Here is a 23,067-nt window from a genome sequence, read left to right on the forward strand (position 1 = left end):
AAACATAGATGAATAAGGTAAATTCCCAGTTATGGAAGAAAAGCAATAACCTTATCATACTAAAAACTCGAATCACCAGCCAAAATGATGGGTCAACAAATTCGGAGGAAATTGCCAAGGGTTTTGAAGAACCTCTGCAGATATATTCGGTAACGAAGTAGTATTATGAAATATGATGGAAACATTTATATGGAATATGATGATCTCATAATATTATGGAATTTGATGGACGAAACGTTTACCTCTTTGAAAATATTATAATAAAGGCAATCCAACCCACCCATGCCGGTAAGTATTCAACACATTAGGTACGAAGGCATACACATACCTAAACTACTAAACATACCGTTAAACGAAAACCTTAAACATATCATATCAATAATTTAAAAGGTTCAATGTGCATACGTACAGACACACAAACATTACACACGTCACACACACACCTATATACTACACACGTCATCTGGAAAGGAATAAACAAACCACTTATCAGACATTACAAGGAAACATTACATAGGTACCCAACATGAAGTATCTTATTCCTGTATATTGTTTCATCTCTATAAATCATGTCCTGTTTGTTTATATAGTATAAAATGAAATAAATAAATAACCATCTACCGGGTGTAGTGACGAAAACAATTATAACTCCATTTCTTAAATCGGGACAACCCGACATGACCAATTCCATCAATTACCGGCCAATATCCTAACTCCCAATAATCCCAATAGTTGCTAACAACTATAACTGTAATATTATTTGAAAGGGTAATTCTTAATTAAATACACTTTAAATTAATGACGTAAGACAACCAGATGGGCTTTAAATGTAAATTATCTACTAATCAAGGCAATATACACTGCAAAGAAAATAATAGAACTTGGGTGCTTCCTAGACCTAAGTAAAGCCTTCGACAGGGTCTGTCATAAAACCTTATAGGGTAAATCTAGCAAGAAATATGCCTACTATATGTATAAACACACTATCCCGATGAAACTCCGAGCAGAAAAATACTGTACTGTGGTACTCTCAGCCAATATACTCGCGGTCAGGAGTAAGGAAAGGAGGGTGTACGTCCCCCATCCTGTTTAATGTAGACATGGACGAATTGTCAAATCACCTGGATATCAGAGCGGCCTGTTGTATTAATAATGTAAGCATAAATCACATAGGCTATGCGGATGACATGATCTTCCTAGCTCCGTCGATCAAGTGATTGAGATCACTATTAAATTTCTGTGAAGAATATGGAACAGCAAAATATGATTTATAACCCAAAGAAAACGGAATTGATGGCGTTCCACAACGGAAAATATCCATATACGAGTAAAATGCTCCCTGTGTACCTTAACGAGGCAAGAATAAATAAATGTACGAATGTTAAATACTTGGGGCACTTTATTATTCAAGACCTTTCGGACGATGGCGATATCGAACGACAAAGGAGAAAGCTAAGTATAGTGTCTACTATGCTTAGCCCGCTGATTTTACAAATTCAGGAATATAGATAAAAACATTGTTCAACGCATTCTGTACCGGCCTGTATACGTGTAAGAGATGGTGTCACTACCGAACTTGCTCGATGGAACGACTCCAAATCCAATATAATGACGCCTGTAGAATCATATTTAATATACGACAGCGCATTGAAAATGTTCACGGAATTGGGACTAAATGGATTTTCCGGCCTGATGAGACACCAGGTCACTGGAGCCAGGATGCGGCTAATGGCCTCCGTCAACATGGTGGTGACCGCAGCCTACCAGCACCAAGCGTCACTCTTGAGTGAGCGCTGGGCCTAATCTCACTCAAGACCACGCCCTACATAGTTGTACCTTTTTTTTAACTTTAGAATTTTTAACCTCACTAGGTGCTAGGGCACTCCTGTGCTAATTTAATTTATCTATTTTTAGATTTTCTTATATCTAGTAAAGTTAATTGTATTCACGTAACTGTTGTTTATTTTTAGAACTATTGTATGTTTTAAAAAATTGCTTTATTTACATACTAATTACTGTATATTTTTTTAATGAATTTTCAGACTTACCTACTTGTATTTCCTAAAGCAAAAATCGTAATATTCACATATCTATTGTACAATCAATGTGTATATTTACTTGGGTCATGTAGAATTGCACTAACCTCCCCACATATATATATAAATATATATATATATATATATATATATATATTTTTTTTTGTATATTGTGACTTTGTAGGTTTAGACACAATTATTTAAATTTTTTATTACGATATCGTAGGGTAAGGCATGTTTATATATTTTTTATTACGATATCGCAGGGTAAGGCATGTTTATATATTTTTTATTACGATATCGCAGGGTAAGGCATGTTTATATATTTTTTATTACGATATCGCAAGGTAAGGCATGTTTATATATTTTTTATTACGATATCGCAGGGTAAGGCATGTTTATATATTTTTTATTACGATATCGCATGGTAAGGCATGTTTATATATTTTTCATTACGATATCGCAGGGTAAGGCATGTTTATATATTTTTTATTACGATATCGCAGGGTAAGGCATGTTTATATATTTTTTATTACGATATCGCAAGGTAAGGCATGTTTATATATTTTTTATTACGATATCGCAGGGTAAGGCATGTTTATATATTTTTTATTACGATATCGCAGGGTAAGGCATGTTTATATATTTTTTATTACGATATCGCAGGGTAAGGCATGTTTATATATTTTTATTACGATATCGCAGGGTAAGGCATGTTTATATATTTTTTATTACGATATCGCAAGGTAAGGCATGTTTATATATTTTTATTACGGTATTGCGGTATGAAGCATATTTATATATGTATCTTACTGCAATATTGCAGTATTAGAATTAGTTGTTTTGATTAAGAATAGGTACCCTTTAAGTATTTTAATGCATTTTAATAGTTAATAAACGAGATTTGTAAGAATCGGATTATTGCCAACAACGTCAGAACTGGCTGGTGGTCTGCTATTTTATTATTATTATTTTTTAATAAGTTATGATAACTTTATATATTTTAAAAACTATAATTAATAATGCTTACCATACTGAGTTCTTTATCCGTGTTAAGGCCCTCATTTTACAATTTAAAAATATAAAAAAAATGTGTGAAAAGTGTCATGTAATAAAATAAAATACAATAATAAATTTACACGGATTTTGTCTTATCGATCAGGTGTCTACCATCTTCTAAATGGGTATGAACAAAGACTTACATATTTCAAATTAGAGAGTTTAGTTAAAAGACGAAATATAAATGACCTCTTAATGCTTTACAAAATTGTGAATAATCGTGTTAATAGTAACTTAGTCAATCAAATCACTTTTTACGCCAGGCCCAAATATACTAGAAATATGAACATATTTTGGACCGAAATTTTTGCCAATAACACTGGATATTTTAATCCTATGTCTAGAATGTCTCGATCATACAATGATCTTGCTAAAATACACACTGTCATAGATATTTTTGCAAATAATATAACGTGTTTCAAGAAATATCTCCACGATTTCTGTACTTAAAAAAAAAAAAAAAAAAATTAATTAAAAAACTTGTTTAGTGGTTTAGAATTTTTTTTTAATATGTACTCTTTAAATTTTTCTACTTATTATGTGCTTCAATCTTTGTAATTAAGTTTTATGTTTTGTATAATAAATACTGATATTGTTTTACATGTTTGCTTATGTGAATGTGCAAATGTGATGCTGCAGACACATTAGTCTAGGGATATTTATAATTGTACTTTTTTATTTTGTAAACCATAATTAATGTTTTTATAAATATCCTGTTTGTGTCTCGAATAAATAAATAAATAAAGACAGTAGGAAATGAAAAGGAAAAGGAAATCAGCAAAAACTATGAGTTACGGTTGTATATAATGATGTGTGTATTATAATGGTATTGTGTATAACGTGTATATGTTTTATTTGTTTGAGTAATAATTTTTTTGTAATATTGATTTTTTTTTCTTTAATACATCTTTTAATTTTGTATCTGAAATGTTTTTTTTTGTTTCCGTAATTTTTGTACCGAGTGAAAGATTGTCGAATGCTTTTATTGCTTGGTATTAGTGATGTCTTTGTCCAAATCTTGTGTTAACCGTCGGTTTTTCAATGTTTTTTGTACGCTTGTCTAACTGGCCTATTAATGACGTGGAGTGACGGTTAATGAGAGCGATATTACATACATAGGTTCAGTTATTTTTGTCTCAATCTTCAATGTGAAAGTCAAAGTGGCGACTTTCTAACTCTTTTTCCTTCCAAAACTTCATTCTGAAGCGGCCAATAAGTTTAATTCTTTCTAATATAATACTATCTTGTTTGAACACTATGGCAACATAAAATTTTGTGGCAGAGATCGAGCTAGAAATGGCTGTTTACGGTTAGGTTAGAGACGAAAAACCGATGTACGAGGCTTTTCGCAGCTTTTGAGGTCGTAAATAAGGTCTTTAAGAATGAAATAAAGGTTTTTTTATCTCCTGTAATGAGACTTTATTTCGCTGCTTCAGGGTTTGTTCTTTGAAATATGCCACACTTGAGAATTATTATGTTTTTGTAGACTTAGACCATTCGTACACGGAGATACTTACCTACAGATGACCCGAGTTTGGTGCGCGTAGCATACGCGTCGCTCGTGAGTACCCGCCATATTATTCCATGACGTGACGCGTCGAATACGGGTTTGACGTCAGTTGCACGTAACTGACAATTCTGAAATGATGTCCGAAACCGATTTGAATATTAAATTTGTCCTGGAGGTTTAAGTATCCATTTATGCATAACTACGAGTATAATTTACAGGAATACTTTAGAGATCATTTAGCGGAGAAGGCGTGTATTGGGGTTGGGAACAAAATACTATTTGAAATCATTATAATGTAGTTCCTTGGCAACAACGAATGCCCAACAATTAACATTTATTTCGTAGTATGGGTGAATAAAAATCTTCTTTTAGATTGCTTTTAAGACGATGCCATACGTAGTAATGAAAAATCATGTGTTTTTGGTTTGAAAATTTAGTCGCCTAGAAATTTTTCAGATGCTTTAATTAAATACTGCCAGTAGAATACATCTTGACCTTTGAAACAGTCGACTTTTTTTTAGATAAGTCTTTTTATAAGCCCAGAAACAAATAAATTATAAGGCCTATGAAAACTGCTTTGAAGTTCAAAATCTCCTACTTACGAACCCATTTTCGGTTATAATTTTATTGTATAATGTGGAAAATTAAGTTGTTTATAAAATGATCGAAAAAAAATTAAATATTTATGCCTGAACATCCACTAAATAAAATAAAATGGACTTTTTGGTCATGTTTTTTTCTTGCATAAATCATAACAGGCGGATGGTGTTAAGCGGGAATTTAAACCATCTACGTAAGTGTTGTTATTGATAGCGGCTCAATTTAAAATATTACACGACGTAGTGCATCGCCTTAATGATTGTATTTGTAAAGAAGAAAATATAATTGTCTTTGTCGCTTGTTTTAGCGTTTTAATTGATTAAGTACAGTGTAATAAGAGTAGCGTCGTGTACGGAAACCAGCAATAGAGTAGCATGTCGGTAGGCTACTTGTGGTCGCGTCAAAGTCACGTAGCTTGTACTAAGTATCTCTTTGTCAGGAGGACCTCAGGATGAGTATGTAAGAAAGGCTCAATTTTAATTAAATACTCATTGAATTCTTAAATGCCAGTTTTTAAAAATAATAATAATACGTTTTCTTCAAAATTGATAAACACCAGTCCAATTTACCAAGAGACTCAGGGTCAGATGACGTCATATAGTTGTAAATCTCTCGCCATAATAACGCCAGAGTAAAGACGAAGCATTTAGATAGGTTGGTTTTTAGGTGTAGTTTGAATATTAATAAATGTATTATTCAATAGATGTTAGGTATATAATCAGAATCTCTTACAGTTCTAATATGATTATATCAACACGTTTCACAGAATTACATCATTACTTCAATATTCACAAATTCCGACTCAATCAGACAACTCTTATCCTACTCTGAGGAAACTTAGTCACTTATTTAATTTCAGGATATCGACAGTTTATATTTTATCAGTTGGTACAAATGTAGTATGGCAAAAATAAACCAATTATAGATTTCCTACTTTAAACTTTATTTATAATAAAAAAATATTGAAAAACGTAAGAAAATTATATAAAAACAAAATATTGCTCGTGAAAAGTAAGAAAAACATTTACTTTATGCAGCTTATTATCTTCCATTATGTCTTCGTTATGTTTTCCATTATAAATTCGAATATACCTTCGTATATGCGTTTTACTTTCGATTATATTCTCGATGGTGCTTTCGATAATAATTTCGATTATACCTTCGATGTATTTTCGATGACTCCTTCGATTATACCGTTGTATACCTTCTTGATTATATCTTTATTCAATATTTGATTATATCGTAGATTATACCTTCGAGCATATCTTCGATTACACATTCGATTGAATATAACTCACGATAAAATATTTTAGTAAATAAACGACAAGATAAAATAACATTAATTATGTTTAATACATAATTATATAAAATATTAAGCTATATATTGTATAGTAAACTTTACAGAATTAATGGGAAAACCCTCATCATATTTCCATAATAATGAATTTACTGTTTATTACTCTGTAGACAATATGTTATAATTGAGTAGGCTCTGTGTAGACGATTGCTAGCGAAACATTTAATCCTTCAAAATAAAATGTATTGAATATTATCTTTTGCCTCGATAAAGATTGCAATTACTAAGCTAGCATTTAATTTTACTGAGGTAAGTTATCTGTAAGGTCTTACAAACTTATCAAATAAAACAACTTTTATAAAATCGAAACTTCTTTGTGTAGTTAAAAAATTTTTTTTTAATAGAGTGTAATTTTAAGCCTATCCTGAAATGATAATGATAAAAAACATTATTTCACACAATTTAGCACCCGTGTTCATTTTCGCTTTTGTAAATAACAATAAAAAACAACCGAACAATGCTAATATATGTAAAAGCATTACGAGTATTATAGAGATATGTATATATTTTTATTTAATTTGAATAAAAACTTGCTTTTTTGAAAACTTAATCATCGATAGTTTATAAACGAACCTTTATTTAAATATATATGAAAACCTATATTTAATATGATCGTATAAATTATTATAATGACTAACAACAAAGTGATTGTTGTAATAAGGGCTGAAATATTCTCCTTTTTTTGAGTTTTTCGAAATCATATAAAGACAGTAATTTTCCTATTAATGTGAACGTCTAGTGTGCAATATTTCATCAGGTGTCAATTATCAAGAATGGCAGGTGGTTTTTGAAATCTCTTGTAGACAATATAAACACTGACCTTCCTCCTGTTTTGAAGGTCAAGTGTATCAAATTTCATCAATCTCGGAACAAAACTGTAGATTCGTTAAAACCTGCAATCCTGTTTTTAATCGGATAAACAATAATTCAAAGAGATTCTTAAAAAATAAGCAATACAATTTTTTGCCGTCCAGGTATCTAAATACATATAGATTTTTGTTGTTGTTGGGTTTAACGTCTTGTTCGAACCGAATACGATTTTGATTTATTTGAAAATAACTACATTATAAATTTTAGACAACATAACTTTAACCTTCATTCAAGTTTCCAAAATATATATTTTATAATTTTTCATTAACACACCAATAAATATCGCATTACAACAATAATTCCACTATGTGGGTACTTAGGTACAACTTAGTAAGTCTGTAAATTTATTGCCCTTAATATTTTAAGTTGAACAACTTACTTTCAGAGCCGAGCTTTAAAATACGAAGGATCTAATCTCAAAGTCGTTATAATGGTATCTGAAGCAAAGCTCGGCTGCGCTAAACTTTGCCTCGAAATATATTATATGACACGTGTGCCTCCTTTGTTAAGTTACCAATTCAAAGTTAATATTATTTATCAAATTAGTCGGAATTGTGAGGTAGATATTACTTGGCACGTGAATTCTAATTGCGACAAGGACAAGTCAATGTACTTGGAATGCATAATATATAGGGTTTTCCAATAAGAGGTGTTATTTTGAATAGCCCGCTATTTCAGTAGATGTTACTTTTGAAGCTGTCATTTGTTGACATTTGACAAGTAGAAACTACGCCATTAATAAAAATGGAACGATACACGCTTCAACAACGCATTGAAATTATTAAAATTCACTTGAGTGAATCAAATGCAAATCATCTTGAGTGAGGTCCATTTCCACCTCGGTGGCTTCGTCAACAAGCAAAATTGTCGCATCTGGGGCTCGGAAAACCCAAGAGTTATTGTTGAAAAGCCTCTTTATTCTCAACGTGTGTTTGGTGCGGTTTATGGTCCGGCGGAGTCATTGGACCTTACTTTTTCGAAAATGAGGCTGGAGCAACAGTTACGGTGAATGGATTGCGCTATCGAGAGATGATTAATGATTTTTTTTATGGCCGGAATTGGATGGTATTAATTTGGACAACGTTTACTTTCAACAATACGGCGCTACGTGCCACACAAGCAACGAAACAATTGATATTTTAGGATTGAATATCAAAATAACACCTCTTATTGGAAAACCTGTAGTTAATATTAATTAGATATACATGGAGAAAAATGATTAGCGCTCATTTATTAAGAATCCCTTTCAATTATTAGTAATCCGGTTAAAAACGGGATTGCAGACCTTAACGAATGAATTAACAGGTTTCTCGATAAACTTTTGGTAAATCAAGAATATTATATTATCACGATTTCCGAACACTTATGTATGAAAATCTATATATAATCTTATCAATTGAAATATGATGCACGTGTTCCGATGTCGTAAAACATCCAGAATGCCAGTAAAAGTCAGGAAACAAAAAAGTAAAAGTCTGTTTATTCATTCATTTTATTCATTTATTCATTCATTAAATACAGTTAGAATTTTCTTAAAAAGTTTTTAAAATTTCATTTTCGTAATGTAAATTTATTTAAATACACTCACAGAAAATTTCAAGTCAATCCGGCAATAATTTTCGAAGTTACACGCATATTTGTAAAGACGTGTAAGAGCGGAGACGGTGATTACCAAACGTATTCGGGGGTTTTAAAAGTTGCACCTTACGGCGATCAAGAAGGTATGAAGAAAGAATGTAGTGGACACGTACAGAATGGAATGGGCACGCGACACCGAGATTGTGTGAATATAAATGTGGAAACAGTTGATAACAAAAATGAAAAAATATACAAAATAAACTTTTGGTGGAAAAGGCAAACTTAGTGGTAAAATTATCGAAAAGTTGACAGTTTATTATGTCTTAGCAATTATTAGGAGAAATTGTGATTCCGTCGAAAAAATGTATAATGATATCTGGGCCACATATTATCATTATTGCTCAACGGACAAAAACCTCAACACCATAGTCATGGTGCAGTTGGCAACGGGCAGTAGCTGCCAATGAATTACCCACTTTCAAGCATGATCATCCGTCATTACCACAACATTTTTCTCAGGCTATACTTCCCAGAGGTGGTTTCATCCAAAACAACAACGAGAGCTACAATCAACTGATATGGAAAATCTCTCCAAAAATAGTTCAAGCCGGTTCCAAAACTGTAGAAACGGCTGCATACATGCTGCTGACATATTTAATGAAGGTACAACATCATTATTATATTACATGAATTCAATAGGGGTTTTACTTGGGCCCAAAGCACATTTATACGCCGAAAGCATAGACATATGAATATTAGTAGACCTGCCCTAAGTGATTAAAAGCGTATTATCCCCACTCCCCATACCGGTTCCTTTGGAGCCGGCTGGGCTCGCGTATGGCCTCAAATGAAATCTGAAAACGTGACGTCATCATTCTTGTGCGAACTATGGTCGAGGCATCATCGGTTCATTTTACGAAATAACACGGCAAAATGTTGACTTGTGATATGAAAACTTGTAAAAATAGATGTGAAAAAGAGAATAAACCCAATTGTCGTATTACATTCCATAAGTAAGCATTATTTTGCTTTATTTTAAGCTTATTCACCCCGTATTATATGGATCAGTTTTAGAAACATATACTATCACATCAAAATGTAGCGATTCTCAAGTGTGCTCATCGTTGTTTACTGGGGTAAGTAAATTATGAAACATTTGTAAAAGTGTCTTAACTAAATACTCTGAAACTAACTACGACTCTGCAAACAGAAGAAATTTACTTTGCCGAATTTGGACTTCGCAAATTAGTTCATAACGTGGCGAGTAATTTGCGCTCCCATGTAAAAATGTCTATGCATTCAAAAGCAGATTTTACTTTTAAGAACTAAATGGTGATATTATAATGCGAGATGCCTATTTACTGTCAGATTGATTTATTGACGAATCACAGTCAGCTTAACCCCCTTCGTTCTTCAACAGTTGATTTTACCCCTCGCCATTATCTTCTCGTCTATTAATGCCTATGTCTGTGGCCGAAAGAGAGGATAAACAGCGCGTGGCCGTCTCCGACCGCAGAGCACATGATAGCACACGAGAGGAAAGAATGGTCCGCAGACAACACCAACTCGAGTTATTAGAAGCTGCCGAAGGGGCGGAGGGTGTATTATATGGCTATGGAATAGACGACTTGATGTTGGTTGAAAAAATATATTTTTTACTCTACGTAAAGTGCTTTTCAAACATTAAACGCGTTTTTATCAAAACTGTGTTTTTAAAGTCGGTGACCAAGATTACTCCGAAACGGCCCAACCGATCAGTCTCAAATTTCAACACAAAATTCTTAAGTATATATTAGAGTTATTAATCGAAAGCCTGTTCTCACCGATAAATATATATTTTTTATAAACAATATAAGGCCAAAAGTTTGATTAAATTGATTTTTTTTTGAGAAGCCGCCATTCTGTCAAAAAAAATTATTTGGCTCTGTCCTTTGATCAATAATCCAGTCCAGAGATATGATGGTCACCGCAAGATTTTTTTGAGAGGAGCTTCTGGAGATTAGCTACAGCAGCTTTCAAAATTATTATTTTTACAAATAAAAATTCTTAAAATACAGTTCAAAATTACCATAATGTGTACGAATTTTTATTTTAAGAAATTAAAGAGTCTTCGTATAAGGAAAAATTGTTGAAAAATCCCTTTTTTTGGGCCTCCTGACTGTATATAACCCCTAAGGTACGGCCTGCAATCCCGTATTTAATTAGAAACCCTTAAATGCATGATTTATTAATTTTTCTGGAAAAAAATATATTTTGTAGATTTTTACATGCATATGCAAGGAAATATAAAGAATTTATTTTTTTTGTAATTTTTTAATGATATTTGATTAAAAAAAATTGTTGCAGATTTACAACACCGTGTATTTAATAAAAATTAATATGAACAATTTACGTACGAAAAAAAATAAAAAACCTAAAAAAAATTCTCAAAACTAATAGGTGTACCGGAAAAATACGAGTTATTACATATAAGTATTGTATTACTGTATCTACTTACCTAAGAAAATCAAAATAATAACAGCAAAACAACACTGTAATTCTAACCTCCAACCAATTTAAGAGAATCTTCACTTTGTTAAAGAAAAAGTGACATTTGACATTCGCGAAAGAAAAAAAAGGTGATGCCACTCGATAAAATATATTACCGTGAACTTGATAATTCTAAAACGGCATGCATTAAGTATACACCAAAGAGTGAAAGGTGGTTTGAACGGTATGTTGCAGTTTTACAACAGTATGCATTTAAGGGTTAACAATAATTTAATGAGATCCTTACTAAATAAGCAGTACCTACTAATTTTTCTCTGTCTAGATCACAAGGAAATATTTTATTATTTATTGGGTTGGTACCCCCAAACTTGTTGCCAAGATCACGCATCCCATTGGAGTGTGTCTGATAGTTGGTCGTGTGTGCAATGCAGAAGCATGTTACGATTGGTGTTATTTTATTTGGATATATTTAATTTCACTGTAAATAATTATTATATGTGGGAGATCGAAGCGATTTAACAACAAATAGAATTAGAAATTAATAATATATCGTGTTCTAACTCGAATTATAGTTTTAGGATGGAAAATTTAAGTGGATGTTATTTGGTTAAAAATTTTGTATTTTATTTTTTTCCAATATCTCAGAATGTCATTTTTGGGTCCTAATTGCGATTGTTGAAGCTAAAAAATATTTTTTAACCAAAAAAATTACATTACTTACTCATTCAATTGTGTGGTTTTCCAGGAGTTCATAAATAATTAACGAACACAGCACTTGAATTTCCTTTGCAGGTACCGGAGTTCAGTAAGTTCGCATTACAATCCTTTGCCACTGGCTGCAGCGATTGGTTCTCTGAAACGATTCTAGTAGACAAGCCTCCCTTATACTCGTAATCCTTGAGCGGAAGTTGAGTGCAGCCTTTGCTTCGTTAAGTAGTTCCACTTCCGGCCACTAATTTAACCTTTGAATAGAGTTTTTGATTTAATACTTCTGAAAAAAATCTCTAAGTTTACAGCCTTTCTTTAAAAAAAATTGAAGGGTCTACAAGAATAATCTTTAAATGAAACCTGAAAATAATCTTTGCAAGTATCCGTATAAAAAATTATAACGTTCTTTGGGTGCATGTCGTGTACGTAAAGACATTTTTATTAGTTTAAGTGAAATAATTATTTTAAGAACATCGGAAATATGTCTTGAACCAATAATTAATTTCGTTGGCTGTCTGAGGCTTAGGCAATTGAAAGCAATTATGCAAATTGATAATGGTTTTCAATGGGTAAAAATCACACTTCTCAGTTCTGTGCTTCAGTACTGTCAAACTACAATCAAAATATTTGTAGTGCAGTAGCTCTTCGCGTCTAAGTAAAATATGTTTCTATTTTTCTCTTATAATAAATGAAAACCATAAATTTCCCCTAACAAAAGGTACCAAGTTAATACCTACCTACCTAATGTTTGTTTTTTAATTTTCAACTTTTTAAACTTAAAAACTTTTCAAAAAAATATATAATAAATAAATAATAATATAATATTCTAGCTTGAAGATAGAGGTTGTATTATTTTTGGATTTTTAAAAAAAAGTAGAAATGTAATAAAAAAATATTATTAAATAAATTGTGAATCACATAATTCATGTAACATTTTTTTATTTATTTCAAATAATAAATTATATAATTCGTCCAAAGAAATGTCACTATCTCAATGACAATTCCTTTTTCAAACTTTCTTCAGGCAGTTAGGTCCCATAATACTGAAAAATGTGGTTGAGTTAAACGTAACATCGCTTTGCCCAGTCAATTTTTTTAATATTTTTTTTTCGTTAGTTTGCGGATCCACAAATTTCATTTAAAGTATTTTAATGAAAATTGTAACTGCGTTAAATGTATTATTATTATAAAATTTTATTTATTTTGAAACTTGCGCAATAAAATCATTAAAATTAAAAAAAATCTTAATATTTAGGCATTGGTCCAATATTCTTGTCGCATTCTGTGTTCATGAAAGGTAGTTGTTTCCGTCTATTTTTATGTAGAATGTTACAGGTAATCAAAGTACCTTTCAATTTGTTTAAGCACACCTCAAATGGCTCGTGTCTTTGTAAAAATCACGATTTAGTCTCATTACGTCTTGTTAAGCTAAAAAATCTGACATTATCTTAAATATCTATTTGAAAAGGGAACTTGTTGCCATAAAAACAACGATAAAATCATATGAGCATACGTTTTATCTAAAAGAATTTGTAATTTTGCGTACGCATTATATGTCCTTAACCTAATGGGGAAGATATCCATATTACATCTGTTACAAGTGAAATACTGAGAAGCTGAATTATTTTATTTGCAGGTTTTATTTTATTATTTATCAATACGAATGGTTATTTGACACAGCAAAATACTTGTGGAAGAGTGAACCAATGCATCGGGTTTCCACGTACTCAACTGCTAGCTTTGTAATAATTTCTCCATCACTGCAAAAGCTACATTTTCTGGTTATGAGATGTTAACAGGAGGAATGAATATTAGAATATTGTCAGGTTATTCGTAACCCGGGAATGTTAGTCTCTTTTTTTTGAGAAAAAAATATATTTTTGAAAATATAAGCGACCGGCCGGTGGCTGAGTTGACATCGCGTTCGAGTCCCACCCAGGCGTAGTGTGTTCAATTCCTCGGCTGGCTAAGTCTTCCATCACAACACAAGCAAAATTTTCCGCTTACTGTGGTGGTAGTAGGAGATTTTAAAATATTGTCAGATTATTCGTTACGCGAGAATGTTTGTCTTCCTCTCTAAAAAAAATAATAACTTTTCTTTCAAGATAAAACGATAACCGAAAAAAAAAGTTTTATTTTTAGGAACTGGATACTTAATATAACACTTTACAAAGTTACACATCAAATTACATACAATAATAAAACTTTATATTTGTTTAAAAACAAACCCACATCGGGGAACTCTACTTTCGGTTCGTGTATCTTTATACCTGCTTGAATCAGAAACGATATTTGAAGTACAGCAGTGAGCAAAAGAAAAAAAAAACCTATCGAGGTATCATTATTTTTTTCCGTTTCCCTCGAAACATTTTCAAAGTTATCAATGCTTTCATTCTAAAAGCTAGAATAAAAGCTCACCGAACAGTGCATTTTTAATGAAAATGCCTAAATTCCTTGAAAATAATCTGCAATTCCCTTTTGTAGTGGAAATGAAGCCAACCACAATAGGAAGAAAGAAAAGAAAAAAATCCACAAAGCGGTCAACATTCATGTTCCCATTGACCAGTGTTTCAAGTATTCAACCTATGAAAAATGTTGCTACGTTTGAACACATTGTTTGTGCGAAAAAAACAAAAACCCCGAAACAAAACACGACCGCGAGTATACTAGTAAATATCTTGATTATTCAAAGCCAAACTAATATTATTCAAGCCTTAATTATTTATACTATTCAACGGCCAAATAAAAATGAAATGATTTTGGCTTATTTAACTATTCGAATATCCTACCGGCTGCGAAAAATATGTTTGGTGTTTTGTTTGTTACTATACAATAACACAAATACTCTGTGTATAAATAAAATATTTAAAAAGTTCAATTTACATGCCCAAACTATCAAAGTGTTCTTCTTGATCTTAATTGATAACTCCTTACATTTAAAGAAATATATTTTCTCTCTAATGTTATAAAAATATAATAATATAATGTAGACTTACGAAAATATTCTTGAGTTTAATAGTGTTTTCAGGTAGTTAAGCGTTCCTCAAAACAAGTCATCTTTAGGACGGGTTGTTTCGGAGAATTTGAACAATTCATCAAATTTCAACGTTCATTTCCAAGCTCTGTGAAAGATTTTTTCAAGTTCTGTTTTTATTTCAGTTCTGTCAAGCAACTAGCCTATAATGATATAATAACACAACTTGAATAGAACTTTCACAAAACCCGTAAAAGAATGTTGAAATTTGATGAATTGTTCAAATTCTCCGAAGCAACCCGTCCTAAGACATGGAATTTTGCGCTGCGCTTGTTTATAGTTAAAACAAATATATGTGCAAGTGACGAAACGATAAACTAGAATTGTAATAAGATACGTCATTTCCTTGACAAGCGAATAGAGTATATTTTAGTATGCTAGGAGTATTTTTTAAGGTTCAAAATACCGTACAGTCGAGGCAAATGCGGTGAGCTATTAGCAAATCCGCGGCGGATTTCTAGACACACTTGAGTTTAACTACGGAAGGATATTAATAGAACGACCAGTTAACATTAAGGCGACCACAGACGTAATGCGAAAAGGTTGCTCGAGTTTCACGATTTGATTAATTCCGACGAAATTGAACCTGCAACATCTTTTTTTTCTGACCGATACTCACAGATGTTATTTATATTTAAGATTAATAAAACCATTAAAATATGGTATTTATTTATGTCTATTCTTGAATACACATTTAACAAATGATTACAGTGGTTTATTTTGTAGTACAGAAAAAGGTACAAAAAATAAACAAAAGAGGTTTATGACTATGTGTGGGTAATATAGTACATTACGTGAATACCTCACTAGGACAACCTGTGCTCAGGTGTCAAAGCGAAGCTTAATGCCAAATCACTATTTTGATTAATCTCTATTGCAAACTACAAAAAGATTAGTATAGAAAGACTACGGGTCCAATACAACAACGCCTTCCGCACAATGTTTTGTCTCCCCAGATACTGCAGCGCTTCCCGTATGTTCACGGAGGGGCGAGTTCCCAGATATGCAGCCCTTATTAGATCCAGGATGGCAGGAATGAGGGAAAGTATAAGAAGCTCTGGAAATATCCTCACTATGGAAGCCCGCCTCACTCCATCCTCCAGCATTGACGCACACTGGAGAAAAATACTAGCGCCTAATATAATCACGGCTCCCTAAAGGCTTCAACTTTCTATTATTCTATTTATTTTATCATTTTATTCTATTTTATTTTCAATTTATTCTGTTTTTTTTCTGTTCTATCTTTTTGTTTTTGATATATTTTTTTGTATCTCTATATGGAATGTGTGGGACTGCACTAACCTCCCCACATACCGGAATAAACAGTTTATTTATTATATTTATTTATTTATAACGAATTGGTGTACATTATGAATACCAAAAAAATATGTTTTAGATAAATTAAAGGTTTTCCTATCGCTTCGCTTGATTAGATTACAAATAAAAAAAATAGATTACTCAGTAAAAATATAAATGGAAACTACTAAAAAAAATTTTTTTTCTATAGAAATGTATGAATACGTAATGGAAACAACTTTAAAAAAATACTAATTATGTTGAACTACAACACTCTGTTAAATTATATGAATATGCTCAAATTGTCAGAAGAATTTTCACTGACTTCTTCTTTTTATATAAAATTCTAAATGATTTCGATGATAGTCCGTTATTGCTAGAATTGATACGCTTCCGGATTCCACAAAGAAATACTAGACATCAGGATTTATTTCAGTGCAGAAATTCTGGGACTAACTACCATAATTATGTATTCCTCTTTGCCCAGAATACTATACTATACCAAGTCAGTGGACATCTTCAATTTATCTTTAAACAAATATAAAATGTTGTTAATAAATATAAATAACAAATTAAACAACAGAATAAAACGTGTTTTAATATTTTTCGGAGCTTACTTTGCGATTTTTTTAAATCGAGGTTATTTCAAATAATTAACGTTTCGGCATAACAAATGAACAGATATTATCTTCAAAACTTACATACATTTTTTTTAGAATTTAAAAACTTGAAGAGTTAATGAGAAACTTGTTATACATCGGTATAAATACCGGGGCTTATTTTAGGGTACTGCGTCGCCTTAATATGATCAAATCAGGCCTAGGGTTATAACATTAAACAAGGTTGTATTAAACCGCTTTGTTTAAAACCGCCTTGTATTTTAGCCACGGATACCAAACCACGAGTTAGAACTCACTTCATTTAAACGGCGTGGTAATATTTGGTTTACTTTGTTCAGAGTCAAGATTATTAACTTCTATCAGCGATTAAAGTTTATATTTCGATGAAAGTGCTTTTGCGTGCAAGAATTTGCGTAAATCGATAATAATCGATATACCATTTCACACAACACTATAAAACTGCTATACTTAGAAATAACGTTAGCAGTTACTGTGAATTGATAGGCTCATCTAACAGGATTATGCGGAATATAAATTATTTCATTACCTAGTTAGGTACTTTTGAAGTAGGTACCTACCTAGAATCATAGAGATGAAAGTTTTTGCAAGAGTTTTGTAAATATCTGCGGTGAAAGTAGATATTATAAGTATTACTTTACTAGGAAGACACAGATAAATGGAAACAAATTCGTTTAAAAAAATCAAAAGATTTTTTAAATATAAAACATCTATATTCATTTGAATTTTGACAAGAATTTTAATAGAAGTATTTAGTTTGTTTGTTTGACTGAGGATTGTACCTTCATTCCCAGAGACAGGAGTACACCGCACTAACAAACTCATCAAATGCTATCAGGTAGGACCGACATTTATTTCATATATTAACTGCTGTAATGTAATCAGATTTCAGAGAAATGCATATACAGCGCCCTTGAGGTGATTTTGCTCAAAAACAAATCATCCAAATATTATTATTATGTGTGTACGTGGTTGCCACCAAAATAGGATTGAATTCATTGTTATCGACAACGGTTCTATTTGTTAAGTTACAGTTCGATCGGATATCGGAAAGTGGGTTAATTTCCGCTTCCAAGATTTGCATTCTTTCATTTCCGAAAATTAAAATGTTGTTTAAATGTATGTTTTTAAAAAGAAAATATTTGTATTTTAAAATCTATGAATATTCTTAACGTTTCTAGTTAGAATCGATGAATATTCTAAGGGTGTCTAGTTTAAATCTATGAATATCCAAAAGGTATCTAGTTCAAATCTATGAATATTCTAGAGGTGTCTAGTTCAAATCTTTGAATATTCGAAAGGTGTCAAGTATAAATCTATGAATAATCTAAAGGTGTCTAGTTTAAAATATAAATAAATATAAAATATTTTTTATAATTTTCAAATACATTTATTTTACGTACCTTCATAATAATATATATTTACGTCTTAATAACCGTTTCACTGTTTGAACAATTACAAGAAAACTTTTTAATTGTATGCCCACCACTCTGAAACTACTACTAATGGGAAATACATACACAAACATTCACAAAAAACTGATCACAGCCTGGATCAAAAACAAGATATCCACTTTATACAAAACATTATAACACCAAACCAAACATAATCATGGATGAATGTGTATGTATGTATGTATACATGTGTTTACTTATATGTGTGTATGCATGCATATATGTGTATTTATGAATGTATGTGTATGTATATATGTGCATATAAATAAATATTTTTTTTCCTTTTTCTTTTAATAACAATGTACAATAACCATTTAAAAAAAAACTTAAAATACTAACTTACACTTATATAAGAAAATTTAACCAATACACATAAATACATGTACCATTTAATCATAACCACGTAAACACCTCAGCACAGGTTCTCCCAGTGAGGTGTTCACGAAACATATAACATTACCCACCACAGTGTCACCTACTCAAACCTACCTCACACCCAGCATAAAACAAACACCATATTAACAACAGTTCTAAATCTATGTATTATATACAAATGTAAATATTTGGTAGACACTGTAATGTATGTATAGAAAAAAAAAACAATTGAATAGTTTTATTTTGTCTTTGATTTAAACATATTATTAAAACATGTTTTTGCTATCGAGTTTAATTTGTTGAACCCCATTTAAAATAATAGTTTTCATTTATATGTTTAATAAAATTATTATTTAATTATAAAAATCAAGAAAGTTAAATCAAGTCAATCTGTAAGTTTAATAATGCCTTCAGAAGGCGAAAGAGCAGCCACGCGTATTAATAATTGTTTAAATAAACTGTTATATGTAAAAGAAAAAGTGTACTTTGGTTTAATACAGTCAACCTATTAATTTATACAAGTTGTACGGGGGTAAAGTGCACTAACTTCAAGGGGTGATTCTTCTTAATTAAAAGTGATAAATTACCTTTTGAGAAATAACAAAGTTTTAAAGTAGTTTTGTATAAAAAGATGGAATGGTTTGTATGAAAAATAATATATTCATTTATGAAAAAATAAATTTGGATTTGGAAACAACGGAATTTCTAAAACCATTATTTTTCTTTTTTACTTTTACCATCATACAGAATCACCTCCCGAAGCTAGTGCACCTTGCCTCCGGACACACTGTATTAAAAAGTTTTATTTCTAATTTTAAATAAAAAATCAACAACATAAAATTGGTAGCTTATGGTATAAATAAGGCTGCGAGCTGTACAAAGTTGCGTTGTTTTAACCATAATCTGGAAAAAGTTTTGGTAATACCATGACAAATAAATTCTAAGCGAAAGTTAAAGATTTTTATTTTTATAAACTTTAAAAGTACCTCATGACTCGACCTTCAACTAATGAGCAAAGTTACAATTATTGTTTATTTCCACAAATTCAACAACAAAAAGAGTCGCGTTATTTTTTTGGAAACAAAGTGTACATAAACCTTTTTCAGTGGATTAATATCATCCAAAATTCGCGGTAAAACTGAGTGGTTAGAAATAAACCCGTGTTCTAAAGGGGTGCTCTGATAGGATTTATATGTAAACCACAGCGCAATCTCAAAGGCTGCCATATCGGCAACATTTTCAAAAGCATATTTACAGAAACGGGACTGCAGCCCTTTAACGGATCAATTGACAGAATTCCTAATAAACTTTCAGTAAAACACGAATGTGTTGTGGCGATGACGGAATACGTGTTCCAAAAAGTTCTGATATTTTCGTATTTCGTCAGTATATAATACCAGCATTCATGAACACGTGTTCCGTTATATTATGAATGTACCAATAGTTTATTAAGAAGTTGAACTGAAGAACGAGTCGTAGAAACTACCCATATGATAAATGTCAACAGGGCGCTCGTTTTGTGTATTACCAGACTATGCACTGGTGCCGATAAGAAATGTACAGAAATTTTATTATTTGCAATCTTGCTTAAAAGGGGAAGCAATTAAAATCATTTAGACTTTCAAAAATCTCAGATTTAGGGTATCAAGGAGCATGGGAATTGTTACATAAGATATATTCTAATTTAAGGGCAACTGTACATAAGCATATTCAATTCATATTCCATTTGAAAGAAATGAAGGAAGAAGATGAAATCGCATTGCAGCGATTGATAGATGGAACTAACGTTAACTTAAAAGTTTTACACAACTTAGGGAGTTCAAGTAAATCAATGGGATGCTTTAATTATTTACATAATTTCCAACAAATTAGACATGATTACTAGAAAACATTGGGAACAAAGCCCTATTGAAGGGAAGTTGCAAATTCTGAAAGAATTCTTGAAATGTTTAGCTTTACGAGCCCAAACTTTAGAATTTATGCAAACTACGGACAAAAAACCGCACAGCCAAATGAAATCACATTTAAGGATTAATAATGGGGAATCAACTGTGTTATTATCAGTAAAAAAAGGGAAAATGCACATTCTGCGGTGAGGATCATCCGATCTTTTACTGCAAAAGATTTCTAAAATTAAAAATATCGGAAAAGATAGAAGCCTTGAAAAAGCGCGGAGCATGCTTCAAACGTTTGAAGCCGGGTCATCTTGCACAGGATTGCAGGAAGACCTTTAAATGCAAACGATGTGGCAGAAATGATCACAATACGTTGCTTCATAAAGAGGAATTCCATGTAGAATCTCCTAATTCAGAAACTGATGCAGAAGATGTGTCAGGTAACAATCATTCTGCCGTAGGTAAGGCAGAAAATTCAGTATTGTTGTAGCGATAGTAGGTATCGTAGGAAGTGACAATAATTTAATAGACTCTAGAGCACAATCCAATTTTATGAGAAAACAATTTGCAAAAAAATTAAATTAAAAATTTAATCACATAAATAAGCCAGTATCGAGCCTATACAATAAAATTACACACATAAGGAAAAGTGTGTCGGTAGACTTAAATTCTTTTGGGCCCAATTATAAAAATACCATATATTGTCTGATATTGCAGGAAATAACAACAAGTCTGCCTCAAACATCAATACCGAGAAAAAAGATTAAGCTTCCTCGAGGATTAGAATTGGCAGACCAAAGGTTCAACATTGCAGCGCATCTTCCTATTCCTATTCCTATCGACTTCTTGTAGGGGGCTGAAGGTTTTTGGGACATCATGACCAACGCTAGAATGAAATTGGATACTGGTCCCACACTTCAACGAACACAACTGGCATGGATCGTATCAGGACCGACCAACGTATAACCTAACCAAAGGCCAGTATCACAATTCTGTAGCTTATATATAAATAAACTAAGTGAAGAGGTCAACCCCATGAAATATCAAAATCATGAGGAGAAAGCTTGCTAGGCTAATTTTATAGCTACTCATGCAAGAGAAGAAGATGGTAGATTCATAGTAACTTTACCACGGCGCCCTTGTATCGATCAATTAGGAAAATCATTGACAACAGCGGAGAAAATATGACTAAATCTATATTAAGCCTATTTTTTACCACATCACGCTGTCATTTATGAATCGAGCACCACCAACAAGGTGAGGGTTGCTTTTGACAAAACTTACAATGGAATCTCCCTAAATGACGCCTTGATGGTAAGACCTGTCTTTCAAAAGGATTTATATACCCAATTATTACTTTTCAGAAAACACCAATATGTCATGACAGCTGACATCGAGAAGATGTATCGGCAGATAAACGTGAATGCAGCTGACCGCAATTTGCAGAAAATAGTATGGCGCGAGTCACCGGAAGAGGAGATTCAGCATTACAAACTGAAAACTTTGTTTGTCTCGCTACTAAGGTTGTCCATTTAGAGCTTGTAACAGATTTATCTAGCGTAACTTTTTAAATTGTTTAAAACGGTTTATAGCTCGCAGAGTTCAACCCACGGAAATATATTCTGACAATGTTTCTTACTTTCAAAGGACCATGTAATGAACTGGAGGAACTGTATGCCAGTTTGAGAAAAAATGGTGATTAAATTCGGGAGTATTTAGCAAATAAGGCGATAGAATGGCATTTTATCGCTCCGCACGCACCGACGCAAGGAGGTCTGTGGGAAGACGCAGTCAAATCTGCCAAATATCACTTGTATAGAATTACTAATTATTCATCTTTGACTTTTGAGCTTTTATATAATGTACCATGTCAAGTCGAAGCCTGTCTCAACTCCAAACCCTTAACACCAATGTCTAACGATCCTTATGATTTAAATCCTCTGACTCCTAACCATTTCTTTATGCGCAAAAAAATCTGTTATTCCACAAGAAGATGTCCGAGATGTACCATACAACAGACTAAATCAATATAAAAAAATGACGGAACTAATTCAATCCTATTGGTTCAGGTGGAAAAAGGATTATTTGGGAGAACTTCAACGAAGAAACAAATGGCAAACTAGCAACCAGAGGCCCCTCCAGAAAGATAATCTAGTTATTTTGATGG

The 23,067-nt window shown here is 32.0% G+C and overlaps 1 pseudogene; it reads left to right on the plus strand.

The window, feature by feature from the left end:
* Positions 1 to 282: 282 nt before the first annotated feature.
* Positions 283 to 21,752, plus strand: LOC149415657 (uncharacterized; annotated as a pseudogene).
* The last annotated feature ends 1,315 nt before the right edge of the window (positions 21,753 to 23,067 follow it).

The sequence above is a fragment of the Hesperophylax consimilis genome, chromosome 18, assembly GCF_061612785.1.
Source record: "Hesperophylax consimilis isolate HC1 chromosome 18, BYU_Hcon_1.0, whole genome shotgun sequence".
NCBI classification, from domain to species: Eukaryota; Metazoa; Arthropoda; class Insecta; order Trichoptera; family Limnephilidae; genus Hesperophylax; species Hesperophylax consimilis.